The 6,192-nt window shown below is 49.2% G+C and overlaps 1 protein-coding gene across 4 annotated transcripts in view; it reads left to right on the top strand.

Moving 5' to 3' along the window:
- Positions 1 to 4,858: 4,858 nt before the first annotated feature.
- HS3ST5 (heparan sulfate-glucosamine 3-sulfotransferase 5) overlaps positions 4,859 to 6,192 on the top strand; it is a 142,387-nt gene continuing 141,053 nt past the window's right edge. The window contains exon 1 of one of the 4 annotated variants that reach the window (XM_083608647.1): positions 4,859 to 5,753. The gene's annotated coding sequence lies outside the window, so the exon portion shown is untranslated. Of the gene's footprint in view, positions 5,841 to 5,952; positions 6,051 to 6,192 lie in introns of those variants that run through there. The other 3 variants (XM_083608652.1, XM_083608650.1, XM_083608648.1) reach the window with 3 other exon arrangements.

The following is a 6,192-nucleotide window of genomic DNA, read 5'->3' as shown; positions in this document are numbered from 1 at the left end:
TTTGTTCCTCTCTGGCTGTATCTAGATGTGTGCTTTTCTACATCTGGTTTATTGCTGCAATGTTAGGTGCCCCAACCCAATACTATTACTACTAATAATAATAATAATGCATCGAGCAGTGGGGAGGGACAAGTTGGCAACCATTCGTGTTTTGAATTATGCGACTCAAAATAATTGTGCTAGACTGTGATCTGGCATTTAGGCTAACTATCATGGGGACAGCGATTGTCCATCTATGGTTTGTGGGTGCCGGATATTATTGAAGTAAAAAGCAATTTCTGTGATCACAATGGCAAGGCTGTTGCAATAATTGTTCATTATGACAATGTACATATGACGTATATTCCAAATTGGGACTGTTCACATATATTGCAAACGTGCTGAAGAACCACCTTAGATTGTCATAACATACAACCAGAAGCAATGAAATGTGTAGCATAGAGAAAGCCCAGGTGCTCTTGCAATCCAGCTTCCTTTACAACTGTTAGCATACATATTCAACAAACCCTGAAAGTTCTGCTCTCTGAGGCGGCGGCTTCCATGCTGCTGCCTCGGTAATGAAATCTAGTTCTTCAAAATACAGGCCTCAAACTGTTCCTCTCCAGCTCACCTTGCACACACTTAATGAGGCAAGTACAGGTTTAACTTAAGCTCTGTCCTGCAAGGATGGGGATGGGGATTCCATTCTGTTTGCATTTCAAAGCAAACTTATCTAATTCGCACCCCTGAGACCGTACACAATCTAAAATGCTGCTATCCTTCAAATCCCATACCTCTGAATTTTGTGCTTTATGTGCACAAAACTGCACTAGCAGAAAGTGCATGATAATAAGAGCTGTTTGATAGTGGAATAGACTCCCATGAGAGGTGGTGGGCTCTCCTTCCCTGGAGGTTTTCAAGCAGAGGTTGGGTGGCCATCTGTCATGGATGATCTGGTTGAGATTCCTGCATTGCAGGGGGTTTGGTTAGATGACCCTCAGAGTCCCTTCCATCTCTCTGATTCAAAGATCTATTATTCTATTAAATATGGCAAAACCAAATTTGACAGATTCATCTATCCCCACATCTTGGCAGGTAGAGGGAGTCCCTTTCCAAGTACCATTGCTCCCTGTCAATAAGTAGACTAAAGTAAAGTCTCATGGCAGCACCATGCCTGAATATTGCGTAACAAATGTCAGAAAAATATTCTAGATCTTGGTGATGAATTTTCCTTTGATCGAGGCTATGTGTGTGGGGGGGAACCTACTCTTCTCTTTTCTCATTGTGAGCATAGGTCTTACAGCTTTTATTTAACAACAGCAGCCACAACTAACCTGTCAAGACCCAATGGAGAAAGTAATGGAATAAACATATTAATAAACAGAAAATTGTAAGGAAGAAACAAAGTAGAAGCCTCAAAGAAAGCAACTCCTAACATTTTTTTCCTACTGTTGCTAGTGAGCGTCTCTCTCTCTCTCTCTCTGTGAGATCTCTTCTTGCTTCAGTGGATATTGCTGACAACGCCTAACACCTACGGCGACTATGACTGCTGCTATTATTACTTTAACAATTATTTGGCACCAGCAGTGTCTGTGCCAGGCATTGCACAGAATGCAAAAATGGCAGAACTTTCCAAATTCATCATCTGTGCACCTGTCCCAAATCAGAGTTGCTTATTTACTATGGAGGGTGTCATACTTCATACCCCCCATTGAATGGAAATTTGAAACCTTTATTCACGTCTTCATTTCAATTCTAGCAAAGCCTAAAGATCATGCATACCTACCTATAATGGCATAAATGCCATGCATGCAAGCAACTAAGAAGTTCTTTATAACTGAATATTTTATTGTTGTAGCCTTTTATGTCTGGTATCCATTTCTATTGTGATGTATTACTATGGCAGATTACTTGTCAAACTGACAAGTTTACAGTTTTGTTATTTCCCAGATCAATAAAGTTTTAAAATGATTTATTAGCTTACTGCCACACTATGGTCAAGGGGAAAGCACAGTGCTGACCTTACCCACTTTCCTTTTCTGTAACATTAAATTTTCTCTAATAAACTATGTGTTCCCAGTGACAAAGCTAATGTATTTTATTCATGATGTGACTTTATTTAATAAGGCAATGCAAATATTTACTAACAATCGCATAGCAACAATACATTAGTTAATTGTGAGAACAGATCCCCTCTGACTTAAAGCCGCCCCCCTGCTCCCCCACAAATAGCACATTTTTGAAGATGGTAGCTGCTATCCATAGTCTTGCTGTGCATTTTCTTATCTTCAAAATAAATACTGAAGACCAGTCTGGCATCACATTGACTGGCTTCATTGGGAAGGAGAGTAGAATGAAGTCCCTTGATCATTATGTAGCAGGAAACTCAGTAGTCGAGCTTATTTGTTCATAGGCTCCGTTACAGAATATATGCTGTGATGCAGTAAAAAAAATATAGTGGTGATGGGAGAGAAGTAAGAAGCAGGAATTGAATGAGGTGCCGAGAGAGAGAGAGAGAGAGAGAGAGAGAGAGAGATCCATTGGCTGAGCTGTTCAGAATAGTGGGCTGAAGGTCCCAAGAAAATAAAAACAATAAGCAAGGGACCTAGGCAACCAGGAGCTAGTGGAAGTCAGGACAGGCTTAAGAAACAAAAGGTGATCTAGAGCAGGGACAGGGGATATTCTTTCAGCCTAGGGGTGTTATTTTCCCCATGGGCAAACTTCTGGCAGCCAGATTCCAGTGTGGGGAGGTTGAGAAGTAAAAAGTGCGTGGAAGCAGAAACAAGTGGAGCTTACTTTTGTAAAGAGAAGGATACTAACCTTAGCATAGTAATCTCTGTTATTTGTCTGGAAAGAAACCTCCTGTACTCACTCCCCATGTACATCTCTCCATTCTCAATCCAGCAAAGCTAGAGGCATTGCTGCATTTCAAGGGCAGATTCCTGTAAAGAAAAAGCACTTGAGGACTAAGGCTGGTGTGGGATGTAGCCTGGGGAGAGTCCCAGGGGCCAGGTATGAGGGGCCGGGGCATTGCATTCAGCCCTTCAGCTTGAAGTTCTCCTTTCCAGATCTAGAAGAACAAAGAGCTAGGGGAAGAGGGCAACAGAAATGAGAAAGGACAGGGAGGATAACTGCCAGGCACTGAAAAAATGAAGAATGACACATTGATCCGAAATAATTATCCACATTTATGTGGTTGCTGCATAAAGCTTATGTGCACTGCACACATCTGATAAGTACTTTGTCTTTTAAAAATTGATGTTTGCCACTCTTTTCAGTCATTGCCACTCTTCATTGACATTAACTGCTTATCAGTGTCTTTTGACGTATTTGGTCTACACTAAAACTTTGGTGTAGATGTGGTGTTGCCACATTCAAAAGTATAGCTGTGTTTACACTATGCACATCTGTGGGCTGGTTTAATAATCAGATGTGTCCATGGAGAGTTGTTTGATCCACCTGGTAGATTCGTGGATTGGTTTCACATCAGATACATATTCCAAAGCACAACTGGCCTGTGTAATAAAATCTGCATTTGGGAGCCTTCACAATGTCAGGAGCAAATCACTGTGTGCAGCATAATTCCTTTCAAAGGATATATATGATATTAGGAATCTATATTAAAATGATATATATTTAATTAAGTTATGGCTCTGTTGCATACAGATAGGATGGCTCAAACAGTGAAAAACAAAAGCAGAGTTTGGATGGCCATTTGCCGTGGATGTTGAGATTCCTGCATTGCAGGGTGTTGGATGAAATGGCACTCAGGGTCCCTTCCAACTCTGCTATTCTATGATTTGGCGATTTGAGCAACTGTTTCCCCCATAAAGACTGTTTAAACCAATTGTGGGCGGGCTGCACTCCCCATGCAGCCACTTGCCAGTGGTAGTTGGGGCAACAGATGTGGTGACTCTTATCTTTGTACAGGAGACGACAGTCAGGCATGATAAAGCCAGTCCCTTTCTATGCATACATCTCTCCATCCAGGCAAGCAAAAGGTGTTATTTCAATTCAAGAAGGATACATCCTAGCCAAGCAAAAGAACTGGAGAAGCGTGTGGAGTGGGGTCAGTGAGGGGAGCCACCGGAGAGAGATGTCTAGAGAGCCATGTTTGCTACCCTTGGGCTTTGAGGTTCCCCACCTGTGATGTAAGCCAATGCAAGTCTTGCCATAGAGGAATGTGAAACAATTCTTTCTGAAGTCCGGTTAGTGTTCTCTCTCTCTCTCTCTCTCTCTCTCTCTCTCTCTCTCTGTGTGTGTGTGTGTGTGTGTGTGTGTGTGTCAGAGTGGGTGCCTTCCAACCAAAGGCTCTGTGTGCATGTTTCTTTCCTCCTGATGCCACTTGAACGGACTGGTCCTTTTGCCATGTGAACTGCTAACAACCCCAGTCACTGTCCGGCGTGCAAGCCTGATGGAATGGATTGTGCTGAGTCAGGACATCCTAGCCTCGCACAACTCTTCATTGCTATGTTTGGGGGGGGGGGCTCCAAAGCACAACTGGCTCCGCTATCCAATCTGTGGGAGGCTTGGCATCTGCTCTAATTCGCTTCCCTCTTCCCCTCCCCCCCCCTCGCCCAGCTAACAGCCTGAGGTAGCAAAAACTGACAGCGAAGCCGACGAAATTCTCGTCTACGCGCTTCGACGCTGCGAGTTTTCGGCGGCGCCCGGCTACCCATTCTGGCCGCGACGAAGGCCGGGAGCGGAGCCAGGCGGCAGCGCGGCGGCCCCGAAGGGAAGCCGCGCTTCTCCCGGCGGGCCCTCTCCGAAAGCCGCGCGTCTGCTGCCGGGCCGTCCTTTGCCAGCACCTGCGCCGCTCCCGGCGGGCGGCTGGCAGCCCCGCGGGAGTGGGCGGAGGGCAGCCTCGCTCGCTTGGCGGGAACAGGGAAGACGAGGCTGCCTGCTGCCGGCTCCCTCCGAGACCGGAGAAGGGGAAGAGGCGGAGAAGAAGCTGTGGCGGCGGCGGCAGCTGCTGCCGTGACTCGACCCCAGGCAGCGGGGAGCCGAGAGAGGAGCTGCTGCGTGCAAACATCGCCACAGGGGCAGCAGAGGAGGCGGCTCCGGTTTTTGTGAGGAGGAACAACACACACACAGCCGTAAGGGAACAGGCGATGTTGGCGGCTGTTTCCCGAAGGCGAAGGGAGGGCCAATTCGCCGCCAGGAACTCGAGAGAGTTTGTACGCCGCCTCGGGAAGTGAGGGCAAGAATGTGCTTCAGCCCCACCTTCGCCGCCGCCGCCGCCGCCGCCTCGCGCTCTCCCAGCCGCTTGCCCTCCTCACAAGCGAAGCTGACTGGAAGTGAAGGGACGCGGGTTGCTGCTGCTGCTGCTGGTCGCGCTGTGCTTGCGCCGCGGGAGCGAGCTCTGCCGCTGCTGCTGCTGCTGCTCCGGCTGCCGCACCTGGCCTGGGCCGCTGGGGGATGTGCAGCAAACGCCGCCTCCTGAACTCCACTACTTCTCCCGCGCGCTCTACGGCTCCGGCTGCTGCCCGCGGTCTCTCTCTCTCTCTCTCTCTGCCTCCGTCGCCCAGGCGCTGCCCGGTTTGGCGGGGAAGACGCCAAGGAGACTTCTTGCTGGCGAAGGATAAGCGCCAAGCGGTGCCATAGCCGGAGCTAGGAAGGAGGAGAAGCGAATCCCGAAGAGGAGGCGGGGGGAACGGGCAGGCGGAGAGCAGGAGTGGAGCGGGCATCTCCCTCTCGCCCTCCCTCCCCGCCCTCCCTCAGCAGGACTTTGGGCTGCTGGAGCTGCCTTGCCATCGCGGAGGAGAGCCCTGCGCGTGAGTATGGAGCTCAGCTAAGGGGCTTGGGGACTGTGCCGCCTTCTGGCGCGGCTCGGGCACTTTGGGGTTCTCCCCGGCTCGAAGGTTAGGGACACACTTTGGGGTGGGTGGGTGCCTGTGTATGTATACGTGGGCACGCGCGCGCGCGTGTTTGGCTTGCAAAGGGGCGCCTCTCTGCTTCTCTTCCTGGTGCAGTTTTGCGAAGGCACACGCACACACTCCCTCTCGCTCTGCAGTGCATTGTTCGGGAGGCTGCTGGAGGCTGCCATCCTGCGTGTGCGCACTTACCTGGGAGTAAGTCCCATTGTGTTCCAGTGTGGGGATGCCTCCGCGCTCTCGCTCCGCCGGGCAGCTCTGGGGGTTGCTGAGGGCGCTGGGGAAGGGGCGGGCGGGCTCTGTGTATTGTTGGGGTGAGGATCTGTGGCAGAGATCGGTG

This window comes from Podarcis filfolensis, assembly GCF_964270895.1.
Source record: "Podarcis filfolensis genome assembly, chromosome: 3".
Classification (NCBI taxonomy): domain Eukaryota; kingdom Metazoa; phylum Chordata; class Lepidosauria; order Squamata; family Lacertidae; genus Podarcis; species Podarcis filfolensis.
This window is presented reverse-complemented; position numbering and strand designations above follow the sequence as displayed.